At 41.4% G+C, this 15573-nt stretch overlaps 1 long non-coding RNA gene across 3 annotated transcripts in view; it reads left to right on the forward strand.

Moving 5' to 3' along the window:
• Nucleotides 1–15573, forward strand: part of LOC116662722 — a 203791-nt gene that overhangs the window by 30524 nt on the left and 157694 nt on the right. For all 3 annotated transcript variants that reach the window (XR_004318730.1, XR_004318729.1, XR_004318728.1), the window contains exon 4: nucleotides 4647–4773. This is a non-coding gene — a long non-coding RNA (uncharacterized LOC116662722). The remainder of the gene's footprint in view (nucleotides 1–4646; nucleotides 4774–15573) is intronic.

The raw sequence follows: 15573 nt of genomic DNA on the forward strand, positions 1-15573 counted from the left end.
TTGACACAACATTGTAAACTGACTACTTCAATTTTTAAAATATTGCATTATACTTCATACTGATAAAACCAAAGAAAACATATAATTGTTGTTAAGCTAAAATTCTTATATCTGATTTGACCTCAGATTCATCTTGATTACTTGATTTTTTATCAAGATGCCTCTTATATTTTCTGTCAGAAAGGATTTTAGTAAACCCGGCCATTTGAAATATTAGAAGTCCAACTTTTTTATTTTGGGGGGATTCTGGAAATATTACTTATGTAAGGGTTCAAAATCTCTATGAACCAATTAATTAACTTAACCGATGTTGCATTCTAATTTATTAATGGCCTTCAAGAGAAAGAAAATACTTCACTCCCTCCTAATGAGAAGTAAACGCCTTTCTTAACTTCAGATATGCAAACCTACAGAAAATTGCAGCTTCGGTTCTACAAACTCACAGGTCATGAATAGACATAGAAATACAAAAATTCACTGGTCCAGACCTCAAAGAGCTTTTCTAAGAAACACAAAATATTTTTTTTTAGTGGTTTTGAGCTCACAAATAACCAAACACACAAACAGGAAAGACTAACCAACTGCATTGTCTGTTTCTCGCCAACAAAGACTAGATCCTATCATCCCAGTAGAAATGGCCAGATGATCAGACCACACAACTGGAATTCCAGTCATTGCAGTCACCATTGACGGAAACGAACCAGTCATGCATAAGTCAGAATGAGAGCTGAAGTTGGTCAAGGACCAGAAATAAAAAGAAAACACAGAGTTAGGTTAAAGAGAGAGTGTCAGGGAAGATGAAGCACTTATGAACACTTAGGATCCATCCCAGGAGCCAAAATAGCGTACTAGCCTGAAGCAGCCCATGTGGTGCACCTCCCTGCAACACAGATGAATTGGCCCTGATGGGTTAGTCCACTTGGCAGTTTTATTGAAGCCTCCAAAACTGACAATTAGAATTATTCCAATTTTCAAAAAGTTAAAAATATACAAATATAGGATGAATATGTTTCAGAGATTTACTGACTAATCAGTAAGAAAACTAGTAAGATAGTAAAGATAGCTAACATTGCATTTTGAGCAACAGAGGTTATGTAATTTACCCCCAAAAAACATTCTTAAATAACGGTGGTCATTATGATGTGGTAAACTGAAAAAAGATGCCAACTCTCTAAGCCCCTGAACCTGTGAATAGGTTCCCTTAATGGCAAAAAGGATTTTGAAGGTGGAATTTAGGTTAAGGATATTGAGGTGTGGAGATCATCCTGTATTATCTGAATGGGCTCAGTTTAGTCTTGAGTCATTCAAAGTGAAGAGGAAGGCAGAAGAGTAGGTCAGAAGAATGCCCTGTGAGAAGGACTTGCTGCTGCTGGCTTTGCAGGTGGAGGAAGGGAGGGGTCCATGAGCCAAGAAACATGGCAGCCTCTACAAGCAGGGCATGGCCCTCAACTGAATTAGCAAGAACCCTGCGGCCTTTGTCCTACACCTGAAAGGGACTGAATTTGTCCAACAACTGGAATGAGTAGGAGAAGTATACTCCCCCAGAGCCTTCAGGAAGGAACACAGTCTGCCTACAACTGGATTTTAGTCCAGTGAGACCTGTGTCGAACTCCTGACCTCCAGATCTGTAAAATACTACATGTGTGTTGCCTTAAGGCACTACATTTGTAATAATTTGCTATGACAACAGTAGAAAACAAACGCAACTGAGAGAAAATTTGTAATATCCTATAGGCCAATAAAATGATAACCTTTGAGGTTATCTTTTCTACCAGATAAATATCTACATGGTGCATTTAACCTCATAAGAGTCTGATTTCATAACTAATAGTAAACAACCAGGTCAAACCCAAGCATATTACTCTAGATAATTAAATAATCTTTGAATGAACATATTAATCCCTGGTTGACATTGAAAGAATATGCTACTCACTTTTTTGCCTTTTTTACAAGTTTAATGTTTGTTTTCTTAACAGGCAAGACAAGGAAATATCATTAATTTTACAACCAATAGACTCCATGAGGGCATCACTTTATTTGTACCAATTAATGTCTTACCACAATGCTTGATACAGAACAGGTGCTAAATAGTTATTTGTTGAATGGATACAGAAACCCCTACAACCTCATCTCTAAATATTTCCTCCTATGAAATCTGCGATTCAGCCACACTGAATTCTTTCTATTCTTTTAATACAAACAAGCCATGCTGTCTCTCACCATGAGGCTTTTGCATTTGCTTTTCTTTCTGCCTGGAACCCACACCCGCATTCAGCTTGGCTAACAGGTGGTCTGTATTAGGTCTCAGTTTAGAAATGACCTCCTCTGGGAGGTATGTCAGTTGCCTAGTCTTCCCACACATGATTCTGTCTGCTTTTGTAGCTTCTGTACTTAACGCCACAGCACTTATAACACATTATATTTGCCTTGTGTGGACTGCCCTTGATGGTCTAATAAGGTAAACTTTGTAATAATTTAAGCAGCAACTCTAGAGTTAGACTGACCAGATTCAGATCCTGGCTCTGCAACTGACTAGCTGTGTTTTTTTAGGTAAGTTAATTGATCTTTTGTGATTTAATTTTCTCATCTGTAAAACAGGGATAGTGTTAATACATGCGTTACATGCAGCCTTGGTGAGAATTAAATGTTAAGGGCTTAGGAATGTGCCTGGTATATGGCTAGCATGCAGGAAAAGCTTAATGTTTTGTAAGTTCCTTGTAATCAGAACCACCATCTTATTCACCACTATCCTCAGTTTCTGCTGTAGGATGCCTGACACAGAGTGAGTGCTCATTATCCTTTGGTGATTTGAGTAGAACTGTAACCCAATGAGAACCTTTCTTTTATCGGGTCAGAGTTGAATATAAAAGAGTAATATCTTGAGAGTGAGACTGAGAGAGGCTCAACACTCAAGCCAGGAGAGACCTTCCCCCTGAAATGTCTGGAAGTCAGAGTATTGACCCTGGTGTTCCTTGCAGGAGGCTGTTGACTTGAGCCTTCTGAGACATAGACCTCATTACATCACAGGTGCAAGAAGCCTAGTCCCAAAAGGACCATGGATTCTCAGCAATGGCACACCCTCCCATCCCTGCCTCCTAAACACACACACACACACACACACACACACACTCACACACACACTCACACACACACTCACACACACACTCTCACACTCACACTCTCTCCCCTCCCCCCCAATAGGGTGAATTTCCAAGCTTGCTCAGGTCCAGGGTGTCCCTTGGAGGAGTGTAAAAGAGCTTGCTCTGCCTAAGAGAATGCAGTTGCCAGTCTTTTCCTTGTTTGATTATTGGTGTGTACTTGCTGAGCCTCACACTCTTTTTGATGCACAAACTGAGAACTGTCCTCCTTCAGCCCTGCTTACCAGTGGCGTCTGGAAGCACGAGCCTGGCCAGGAACAGTGCAGAGCCATTCACACAGGCTACAGCCTGCAATGACTTCATCAGGCTCACACTCCTGCAGGCATTGGCGTTCAGCCCCCACGGAGTGAAAAGAGACCATAAATTATGAGAAAGGCACAGTCACTTTGCAGAAATTATCACGAGCCAGCATGGAATTTGTACATGGACAGAAACTGTGAGATTTAGTATGAATTTTTAAAGGTCTGGTCTTAGTACATGCTGAAATGGCTATGTGGGCTGCATCCAAATGAGCTCTGAGGAAGCCTCACCGATGGTTGTCTGCACCCTCCTAGTGTCCATCTGTTACTGAGGAAGGTATTATCATTACCTTTGCAGTTCTCATTTTAAAGCTTTGATTTCCCCAAACACTAAAGAGCTTGAAAATAGTGAACAAACAGAAGTATTAAAAATGAAATAAAACAAAATGGTATCCCCCTGAATAATTATCATTATTATTTTGCCTTTGAAAAAAAGTGAGCCAGGAGGTTACACAAAGAATCAAAGGTCACATAGCATAACAGGTGCAGAGACCAGGCTCCTGAGCTCCAGGTTCCTAGAAATGTGACCTTGTCTAATTCTCAGTCTGTGAGTTGGGTGCTACTGTTACACCATTATATAGCTAAGGAGGCCCTCTCATGAATGAGATGAGACTGGATTCTGAGAGTAGACATTTAATAAAAAAAATGGAGATAGAATTTTGCATACCTGGGTGACTTAGAAAATTTTAACTGTCAGTAAAGGCATTCAAAAGACTTAGCAGTTTTGGCAAGGGGTATTCCAAACACTATGCCCAGGCTGACATTCTCCCTCTCATCTCATGAAGATAGTGATTTGTTGAAGTTTGAAGGTTTTTTTCCCAGCAGGCGGCTTGCCTGGGCCTGTGGCACCACCACAGATCCTAAGACCGAGCTGTAAAGACACAGAGAAGTTCCCCCTTTGGCTCCAGACACCTCCTGGTTTGAATAAAAACATAGCAACACTACATTGTGATTTCAGAAAATAGGTTGGCATCATCCCTTTGAAAAATATCATCTTGGGTTTGTCTTTGGCAAGTATAGGAAGCCATCCTCGAAGCTCTCCCAGGTAGCTGAGTCAAAGGGGAGACAGTGATGCTGCAAAAGGGTCAGAGCCACCCCTTGATAAACGAAGAGAAGCATATGATTTGCCAGAGGCCTCCTTTCCCGAGCTCTAACCTGTAGTCTGTCACTGTTCCCTCTCTGCCCCCAGGAATGCCTTGCCGGGCAGAGCCCTATCTGCTCCATCTTTGACATCTTGGCGCCTCCCTCCCCACCTTCACTCCTGGAGAAGACTCACCCTGGCTCCTGTTTCCAAAGAATCTTGAAGCAGCTTTCTGGTGAGTGTTTGAGCTACTTCCTGCCTAACTGGTATTGGTTAATGTGTTCTACCTACCAGGTGATGTATTCCGGTTTTAACAGGGGCTTCTTGAGACAACACCTTTTTTTTTTTTTAGCCCTTAAAACTAAGTACATGTCTTCTTTGATTAAGAGAGAAATGATATAAGAGAAGAAATTCATTGAGGTTTCATATATCAGTTTTCCCCTCTGTGGATCAAATAATTGCAGTTCTTAAACAATTCCTTTTAAATAAGTCATTTTCTAATTTTTATTCTTTAATGTGATTGATTCTCTCCTCTCTTTTCCCCCAGAAGTCTGTCTAACTAAGCTACTTCCCAAAGGACCCTAAAATATATATGATCTGATATATACTTCTGTTCTTAATTTTTATCTTTATCACGTTTTTCTTGGTGTTTACCACTAATGTCTAACTTATTTAACTTTAGAATCATGTAATCTCAATTGTTTTATTAAAATTTTAATGTTATTTATTTTTATTGCAGTATAATTGACATACAACATGTTAATTTCATTTATACAACATTTGATATTTGAATATGTTATGAAATGATCACCACATATAGGTAACGTTTATCACCATATATAATTACAGAATTTTTTCTTATCATGAAAACTTAAGATTTACTTTTAGCAACTTTCAAATATGTAATACAGTAGTATTAACTGAAGTTGCCATGATAAACCTTACATCCCCATGACTTGTGTATTTTATAACTGAAAGGCTGTACCTTTGACTCCCTTCATCCATTTGGCCCACCTCCACCCTCCACCTCTGGCAACCACCAATCTGTTCTCTTTGTCTGTGAGGGTTTGGGGGTTTCTTTTTTGTTTTTTTTTAGATTCCACATATAAATGTGATCATTCAGTATTTTTCTTTCTCTGACTTATTTCACTTAGCATAATACCCTCAAGGTCCATTCTTGCACAATGGCAAAATTTCATTCATATTTATGGCTGAATAATGACCCACTGAAAAAAATATATATAGTCAGCCCTCTGTATCTGCAGGTTCCTCATCCTTGGATTCAATTAACCACAGATTGAAAATACTAAAAAATCCAAAGAGTTCCTAAAAACAAAACTCAAAATTTCTGCATGCCAACAACTATTTGCATAGTATTTATATTATATTAGGTATTATAAGAAATCTAGAGTTGATTTAAAGTATACAGAGGAGTGCATACATTATATGCAAATACTACTCTTTTTCACCTAAGGGACTTGAACATCTAAGAGTTTTGGTATCTGGCAGGGGTCCTGGAACCAATCCCTCATGGATACTGAGGGATGACTGTACACATTTTCTTTATCCATTCTTTCCTCCATGGATACGTAGGTTGTTTCCATATCTTGGCTATTGTAAACAATATTGCAGTGAACATGGGGGTGCATACATCTTTCTGAGTTAGTATTTTCATTTTCACAGATAAGTACCAAGAAGTGGAATTGCTCGATCATATGGTGGTTCTATTTTTAATTTTTTGAGGAAACTCTATATTGTTTTCCATAGTAGCTGCACCAATTTACATGCCTACCAGCAGAGCACATCCTCATCATATCTATTGATAATAGCCATCTAACGGGTGTGACATGATATCTCATTGTGGTTTTGATTTGTGTTTCATTGATAATTAATGATGTTGAGCATCTTTTCATCTGGCCATCTGTATATCTTCTTTGAAAAAAAGTCTATTCAGCTTTTCTGCTCATTTCATAATTGGATTGTTTGGTTTTTTGATGTTGAGCTATATGAGTTCTTTATATTATTTTCAGTATTAAGCCCCTCATCAGATATATGATTTGCAAACATATTTCCCCATTCGGTAGGTTGCCTTTTATTTTTTTTCATTTTGTTGGCGGTTTCCTTTGTTCTACAGAAGCTTTTTAGTTTGATATAGTCTGACTTGTTTATTTTTGCTTTTATTGCCTTTGCTTTTGTGTCAAATTTAAAAAATCATCCCCAAAACCAGGGTCAGGGAGCTTACTGCCTATGCTTTCTTCTAGGAATTTTATGGTTTCAGGTCTTCCATTCAAGCCTTTAATCCATTTTTAGTTAATTCTGTGCATAGTATAAGATAGTGGTCCAATTTCATTCTTCTGAATGTAACTGTCCAGTTTTCCCAACACCATTTACTAAAGAGACTGTCCTTTTCCCATTATATGTTCTTGGCTCCTTTGTTGTAAATTAATTGACTGTATATGCATGTGTTTATTTCTGGGCTGTATTGTTTGATACTGTTTTTATGACTGTAGCTTTGTAATACAGTTTGAGATCTGGGAGCATGATGCTTCCATTCTTGATCTTCTCCCTCAAGATTGCTTTGGCTATTTGGGGTCTTTTGTGGTTCCATGCAAATTTTAGGGTTATTTGTTTTAGTTCTGTGAAAAATGCCATTGGTATTTTGAAAGGTATTGTATGGAATCTGTGAATTGCTTTGGATGGTATGGACATTTTAACAATATTAATTTTTCCAGTCCATGAGCACATAATATCTTTCCATTTATTTTTCTCTTCTTTAGTTTATTTCATCAGTGTTCTACAGTTTGCTTTATAAAGATATTTCACTTCCTTGGTTAAATTTATTCCTAGGTATTTTATTCTGTTTGATACAATTATAAATGGGAATTAAAAATTTTTTTCTCATAGTTAATTATTAATGTATAGAAATGCAACACATTTCTATATTGATTTTGTATCCTGAAAATTTCCTGAATTCATTTATTAGTTCTAATAGTTTTTTGGTGGCGTCTTTACAGTTTTCTATATTTAATATCATGTCACTGCAAATAGTAATAATTTTACTTCTTATTTTCTGTTGTGGATGCCTTTTATTTCTTCTTACCTAACTGCTCTGGATAGGACTTTCAGTCCTTTGTTGGATAAAAATGATGTGAATGGGCATCCTTGTTTTGCTCCTGACCTTAGAGAAAAAGCTTTTAGCTTTTCACTGTTGAGTATGATGTCAGCTGTTGTCTTGTCCTGTATGGCCTTCATTATGTTGAGGTGCTTTCCTGTGGTCTCGAGGATCATATGATTTTTATCCTTCATTTTGTTAATGTGTATTATGTGGATTGATTTTTGGATGTTGTAACTTTGTATCCCTAGAATAAATCCCACCATAGTGTATGATTCTGTTACTGCGTTATTGAATTTGTTTTGCTAATACTGTGTTGAGGGTTTCTGCAGCTACCTTACATCAGGGATATTGGCCTGTAATTTTTCTTTCTTGTGGCATCCTTTTCTAGTTTTGGTATCAGGGTAATACTGGCCTCATAGACTGAGTTTGGAGGTGTTCCCTTCTCTTCTATATTTTGAAAGAATTTGTGAAGGATTGATAGTCTTTTTTGAATGTCTGGTCCTGGACATTTGTTTTTTGAGAGGTTTTTGGTTACTGATTAAATCTCCCTACTGGTAATTGCTCTGTTCAGATTTTCTCTTCGTGATTCAGTCTTGGAAGGTTGTATATTTCTGGGAATTTATCCATTTCTTTTTGGTTATTCATAGAGGTAATAGCTTAATCTAAAAGCATCATGGTAACCAAAGGGAAGATTGCCTAGGGGTTCCTGAACTAGCTTTAAATAGGTAACTGCTAACAATAACCTTCTCTGGCATTTGTTGAATTGTGATGCCCCATCCACCACCCCCAGTACTTGACTGAGTCCTCCCAATAGGGTCGGGAGGAGTCAATATGTCTCAGATGGCAGTGCAGAGCAAAAGCCTGACTTGCCAGCAATGCCTGCTTCTGCCCAATAAGATAGGAAGGATTTCAAGGAGCCCCTTAGAAGCTCCATGTCTCCCAGCCTGTTATCACAGGTTATCACTGGCAGGTATAGACAAAGCATATTCACATCCACACGTGAGTCTTGACTGCAGAGGAGGAGAAATGATTGAGATTGTCAGTAACTCTAGGAAATAAAGAAGGAAAGTCAAACTATGAGCCATGAACTCTCAGGACCTTTGTGACACAGAGCAGCAGAAAATGAGGCCTTTAAAATACAGTGGCTGTTGATGGTGAAAAAAATCTGGGAACTTAACAGACAATTAAAAATCTCAAAACCAAATGAGTGTTCTTCAAAGCATTCTCCTTGGCAGACTTGATACTTAATCTAAAAATGCTTCTTTGCTCAAAATGTTTGGCCAACTCCAGCTTCAAAATTACTTCCCAAGCTCATGACACATTCTTTTGATATCTGCTTAATGATGCCTAGTCTTTGTCTTTGGAGGATGGATAAATTTTGTAAAACAGACAAAGGTCATTAAGAGTCTAACCTGATGGGTAAGTTGAATTATACCATCCCACCTGACCCTCTGCAAAGTGATTAGGAGGTAATGAAGCTAAATTTCTTGTACAGTTTGTAAAGTGACCCTAAAGACTATTTTAAAAGAAGCTATTAGAGTTACTGAAAGGTGTGTTTGGAGCAACCAAAGCGTCTTTGAAATAAGTATACAGTCTTTCAGAGTGATTGCTTCGAAAAGGGTAACACTCCCTAGGGTGCATAGATCTGGGCAAGAATCCTTAAAAAACTACAGTGTCCTTCGGTCAGAGCCACAGGCAAATTGAGCCAGTAGCAAAAACACATAGTATGTTGCCCTTTCTCCATTTCTGAAAACTTGAATGAGAGAAACAATCTCCTTAAGCTTCCAGAACCTTCCAGAAACCCCTCCTCTCTTTACCTCCTACCACGTCCCTGGGAGACAGCAAGAGACCGAGAAAAAGCATGAGATCATGTGAGCATGAGAGAGAAACAGTGAATTTTGTTAGTGGCACATGATGATTTCCTTTTCTTCCAATGGAAACTATTTGTTCACTTGATAATTCACTAATTCATTATAGGAAGGCTGAGGGCTGAGTATGGGATCTCTTGTCTGTAAGCTCTTTAGCCCCAGAGTGTAAATTCTAGCAATGTGTTCACTTAAATTATAAATACAGAATATAATTTGTAAAACACACACATACACACAGATCAAGTTTGTGGGAAAAGAAATCACATTTAGCATTCACAAAGCCCATGTTACTGATTTTAGAAGCCAGATGCCGAGGGAGTAGAGATGTTGCATACTACAGCCCTACTGTTCTGAACTGAGCAGAAGTAAATTTATGTGAGTAGTTTGATGAGATCTTTTTGAGTATATTTTGCGTATAAGTAGAGCACAGCCAGTCCTGGGAGGCCTGACCCACTGCTAGATGGCCCACTAACCAGAGATTGGCATTTGGATCAATTGAAAACCTCCTCATCAGAGTGCCACCTTGCCAAAAGAAGAAGCAGACGTGTGTTGGCCATGGATGGTGCTCACTGTGCTAAGGCTGAGGCGATGTGGTCTAATGGAAATCTGGAAACTTGGCTCCCCTTCAGTCTTCCTTGGTGTGACTGCCTGCAGTGTCTCCCATCCACCATGGGATCCAGACTCAGAACCAGGAGCCTTGGGAAGAACCTACCTTGCAGGGCATGTGTCCAGCTCCCTGGACAAAGTGTGCTTCCTGAAGCCAGTAATGGTGTCCCTCAGTTCTCATCCCTGACATTACAAGTCCAAGCAGAGCCAGACTCCCTTCCAGCTTCTCTCAAGACTGCTCTGAGCTTATGGGCAGAGGGGCCAACTGTCATCAAGGAGGGGAAGACCTAAGAAAGAAGGTGGAGCCAAGATCAAACCCTGAAAGTCAGAGAATTGCCTCATTACCTGAACAGCAACTCCAGATCCCAAGAGTGCCACTGGTGGGCCCTTGGAGTCCCCCAGCTCCCGTTCCCGCCCAGGACACTCCTCTCTCCCAGCCCTTCTGACCTTTAAGGGAATTAAGAGCCCTAGCCCTTAGCTTTCAACTGAGGCTGGATGATGTCTGTAGTGCAGCAGAGGCCAGGAAGGCACAGGCCCTCTCCTCTACCTGCAAAAGAACCAGGATGATGATGGTAATGGTGACGCTGATGATGATGGCAGAATTTCAGAGAGCAAACACCACATGCTAGCCATTTTACAGACTTTATTGTGTTAATTATCCAAAGACACTTTATGAAGAGGCAGTGGGAAAACACAGCTTGGACTCCATGAGTCAGCTGACTCCGAGTCTTCAGTCTTTCTACCTGCTTTTCTTTTGGGGCATGGCCTGAAAATGCCTTCCCTGCCCTCGCTCCCTCACCACAGACTGAGTGTCTTCCCCTGCACACCCACAGCTCCCTGGGCTTCTCTCTTTCAGACCACTTGCCCTCCCCCCACCAGCTGGGTTTGTCTGTTCAATGTGCCTGTCCCCCTGTTAGGCAGTGAGTCACCAGAGACTGGCTTTACGTCTCTCTGTAAGTTCAACCCAGCCCAGCTCTAAGGATGCACTTAGCAAATGGTTACCAGATACATGGATGGATGGATAAAAGTCTACACACAGTGCTTGGATTCAGCAGAAACTGAAGACCTTCTACGTGCCACGCATTTTCTTATGTGCCAGGAATTTACCAGTCACCAGACAGTCGTGGTTCCTGCCTTTTGGAAGCTTCAGGTTGGGTTTCTAAATTTATGAGCTCTAATGCCTTCTCTTCTCCCCACCTGAGAGCCTCTTTCTTAGGGTTTGGGATCCATAGCCCACCTCCCCTGTATGTAAGGATCCATCAGGGGTCTGGGCCCCATTCCCATTCCCACCTGGAGAGAGGATAAGGTAAATGTGGGAAAGAAACATAACTTTCTGTCTTCTGCTTCACTCTCCAGAGGCTCCTACTGCCTGAGACAGTTCCTCTCAGGCTACACTGCAGCTATTCACATTTCCAGGCACCTGCTGACCTCTTCAGTCCTAATCTAGTACAGCAGATGCCAGAATGTTCTGCTCCACGCTGAGTGCACATCACATAGCATCATGTAAGACAGACACCAGCACCACTCACCTTTGTTCCTTCCCCTTGGCAAAGGGAGATGGTAACTGCCTGATTGGAGCACGTGCTCTGTCTCAGACCATTACTTCTCTAAGCCCTCAACCAACGCGCGAGGTCAGCATCACAGAGAAGGGGGTGGGAGCTCTCAGAAGTGGTGCTGACTTGCTCCAGACCACACAGGACTGAACTCCGGTCTGGCTGGATCCATAGCAGGTGCTGATCCCATGGCATCAGACTTAACGGAGCAAAATGAAGGGCCGCATTTTGCAAAACCAGGGGGCAATTTGATGCAAGGAACAAACCTAGATTCTTTGCAGTCTCACTGAAACCTGTGGTATTCCTCTGGAGCTATACATATACAGTCTTTCCTCCTACAACCTAAAGAAAAAAACCAGTATCTGCCGGTAGAAGAGAGCTGACAGGAGGGAGCCCAGGAGGGCTCAGAGGGGTAATGTTAAATCTTCTGTGAACCAGTGAGCTCTGGCCAATGCTTCACTCACGACCAACTTTATAATCCCAGCCCGGGGCGGCACGCTGCCTGTCATGCAGATGAGGTTCCAGAAAGGTGGGCTGAGCCCAGGGCAAACTGGGCCTTATTCCCAGAGATGTCATGAGCTGACTGTTGGGGTGCTTTTGAGTCCCCAGTGGGTCAGGGAAGGTTTCAGTCATGGCAGCCAGTGTGTGGTGGGCACCTGCTCTGTGCCAGACTGTGGGCTGGGCTGCACTCTCTGCTGTGATCCTGCTGGTGCCCGTGGGTGGGGGATGTGGCAGTCAGACGATAAACCGCAGGCAGTGTGAGAAGTGCTGAAGTAGGGTGAGCTCCGTTGCACACCTCTGCAAGTGTGAGTAACAGCTCCTCGCTGCCCTGCAGAGCTTCTAGCTGCTTCTGCCTGCCTAGGACAAGGGCACAGATACCTCACAGCAAGTGGCACTCCTCCCTTCAGTGAACACCTACAGTCCAATGGGAAGACAGGGCCAGTTAGACATAGCTCTTAATCGCAGGCTGCCTTTCTTTTCAGCAGCATTCCACATGTTTTACAATAAGAAGGAAAATTACTGCCAGAAGGCTTGTTAACTTGCCTGGGGTCACGGAGCTTGTGTGTGGCATCAGATGCAGGATTGGAACACTCTACTCTCTGACCGCAAAGCCTCTATCTTTCCACGGCATAACAGATGCTGAAATGATTCTGAAATGGTCCCCTGAGTGAATTTCACATTATCGACCTCCATCTGTAAGCATTTTCTAGTGTTGGAAAAGATGCTTTGATACAAGGCCGGTAGCTTCTTCATGAGCCCAGTCAGGCCAGTTAGCTCAGAGGCCCAGATAGAACCAAGCTGTTGCAGAAGCTCTTCTTGGAAGCCAGTTCTTATCATGCAGAGAGGGACTGTAGGCTCATCTGAGCAGCCCACGACAATTAGGTGCTCTCCATGGAAGACACAGAGATGCACCACCCAGATCCCTTCAAAGAAGGACTTGTTCTTCAACTAGGGCTGTGTAAACAGCAGATACCTCCCGCTGTCAGCTCCTTTAGAATCTGCCTGCACTGCAGAGTGCGGGCTCACCTGGGGCCACACTCTTCTTGGTCAGCATGTATTCAGTGGTGCCGGTCTAGGCCATTGGCTCAACACAGGATGGGTGATGCTGGCTCCCAAGCTTCCCACCAGGTGGGCTAAGGCTTTGTGGGGTCTCTGTCATTCGACTTCTCCCCCTGCCCAACGCTGCTTCCTCCCTTTCCTTTCTTAGGGGTTCGTCCCTCAGGAACATCTTGTACTTCACAGTCTGTCTCAGCATCAGTTCTGGGAGACTCTAGTTTGCAGCAGTGTTGAAGCCTTTAGGGGTATGCACATGTGAGTGGTGGGTGAGGGCAAGTGACACCAAGAAACAGCACAGCCCTTGCTCTTAAGATGCTGGTCATTGGGCACAAAAGAAGCGTAGGTAGCTCTGCTCAAACTCCCATCTGCAGATGAGCTCAGGGTAGAATCCTTCTGCCTCTGCCTGAGAGCTCGCACAGAGGAGCCATCCCTGGTGCTCAGACTGCTGAGGGCCATTCACAGAAGGCTGGGGCCACACAAGGCATCCTTCTGGCCCTGGACACCAGCTTCTTCCCAGCTGATATGCCAACTACTTCTCACAGCTTTCTCATCCTATCCACTGACACCACCCTGGTCCAAGCCCCCAGCCTCTCTCCTGGGCTATTCCACCAGCTCCATCTCTTGGCCCCGGCTTCTGGTCATTCTCCACAGCCACAGTAAATGTAAGGCAGGTCCCTTCCTCCACTGCTCAAAGCTTTCCAGTGGCTTCTTACTACTTTTAGAATAAAATCTATACACTTGAAGTGTTCTTTGTATTCTCCATGGTCTGGCCCTGTCTGATATTTCTGACCTGAACACATAGGTTTTTTTTTTTTTTTTTTTTAATTTTACCTTTTTATTTATTTATTTTTTTGTTAGGGGTGGGGTTAGGTTTATTTATCTTTTTTTAAAAAAATTGAAGTACAGTCAGTTACAATGTGTCAATTTCTAGTGTACAGCTCAATGTCCCAGTCAGGCATATACAGCATATACATACATATATTTGTTTTCATATTCTTTTTCATTAAAGGTTATTACAAGATATTGAATATAGTTCCCTGTGCTATATAGAAGAACCTCGTTTTTTTCCCCATCTATTTTTATATATAGTGGTGAACGTTGGCAAATCTCAAACTCCCAAATTTATCCCTTCCTACCTACTTTCCCTAGTAACCATGGGATTGTTTAGTATGTCTGCAAGTCTGTTTCTGTTTTGTAAATGAGTTCATAGTATCCTTTTTTCCTTTTCTTTTGATTCCACATATGAGTGATGTCATATGGTATTTTTCTTTCTCGTTCTGAGTTACTTCACTTAGAATGACAATCTCTAGGTCGGTCCATCCATGTTGCTGCAAATGGCATTATTTTATTTTTCTGGCTGTGTACTATTCCATAGTATATACCACATCTTTATGCAGTCATCTGTCAGTGGATACTTAGGTTGTTTCCATGTCTTGGCTATTGTATATAGTAGTGCTGTGAACTCTGGGGTGTATGTATCTTTTCAGATTTGAGTTTCCTTCATATACATACCCAGGAGTGGGATTGCTGGATCATATGATAAATCTATTTTTAGTTTTTTGAGGAATTTCCATACTGTTTTCCATAATGGCTGCACCAAACTACATTCCCACCAGCAGTGTAGGAGGGTTCCCTTTTCTCCACACACTCTCCAGCATTTATCGTTTGTGGACTTCTGAATGATGGCCATTCTGATGGGTGTGAGGTGATACCTAATTGTAGTTTTGATTTGCATTTCTCTGATAATTAGTGATACTGAGCATTTTTTCATGTGCCTATTGGCCATTTGTATGTCTTCAGTGGAGAATTGCTTGTTTAGGTCTTCTGCCCATTTTTGGACTGGATTGTTTGTTTTTTGTTATTAAGTTATATGAGCTGTTTGTATATTCTTAAAATTAAGCCTTTGTCAGTCCCATCATTTGCAAATATTTTCTTCCATTCTGTAGGTTGTCATTTGTTTTGCTCATGATTTCCTTTGCTGTTCCAAAGCTTCTAAGTTTAATTAGGTCCCATTTGTTAATTTTTGCTCTTATTTCTATTGCCTGGGTAGGCTGCCCTAGGAGAACATTGCTAAGATTTATGTCAGAGAATGTTTTGCCTAGTTTTCTTCAAGGAGCTTTATTGTGTCTTGTCTTATATTTAAGTCTTTAAGCCATTTTGAGTTTATTTTTGTGTACAGTGTGTTGGAGTGTTCTAAGTTCATTGATTTACATGCTGCTGTCCAGTTTTCCCAGCATCACTTGCTGAAGAGACTGTCTTTTCTCCGTTGTATATTCTTGCCTCCTTTGTTGAAGATTAATACCATAGGTCTGTGGGTTTATTTCTGGGCTCTCTAT

Source organism: Camelus ferus, chromosome 3, assembly GCF_009834535.1.
Source record: "Camelus ferus isolate YT-003-E chromosome 3, BCGSAC_Cfer_1.0, whole genome shotgun sequence".
Taxonomy (NCBI): Eukaryota; Metazoa; Chordata; class Mammalia; order Artiodactyla; family Camelidae; genus Camelus; species Camelus ferus.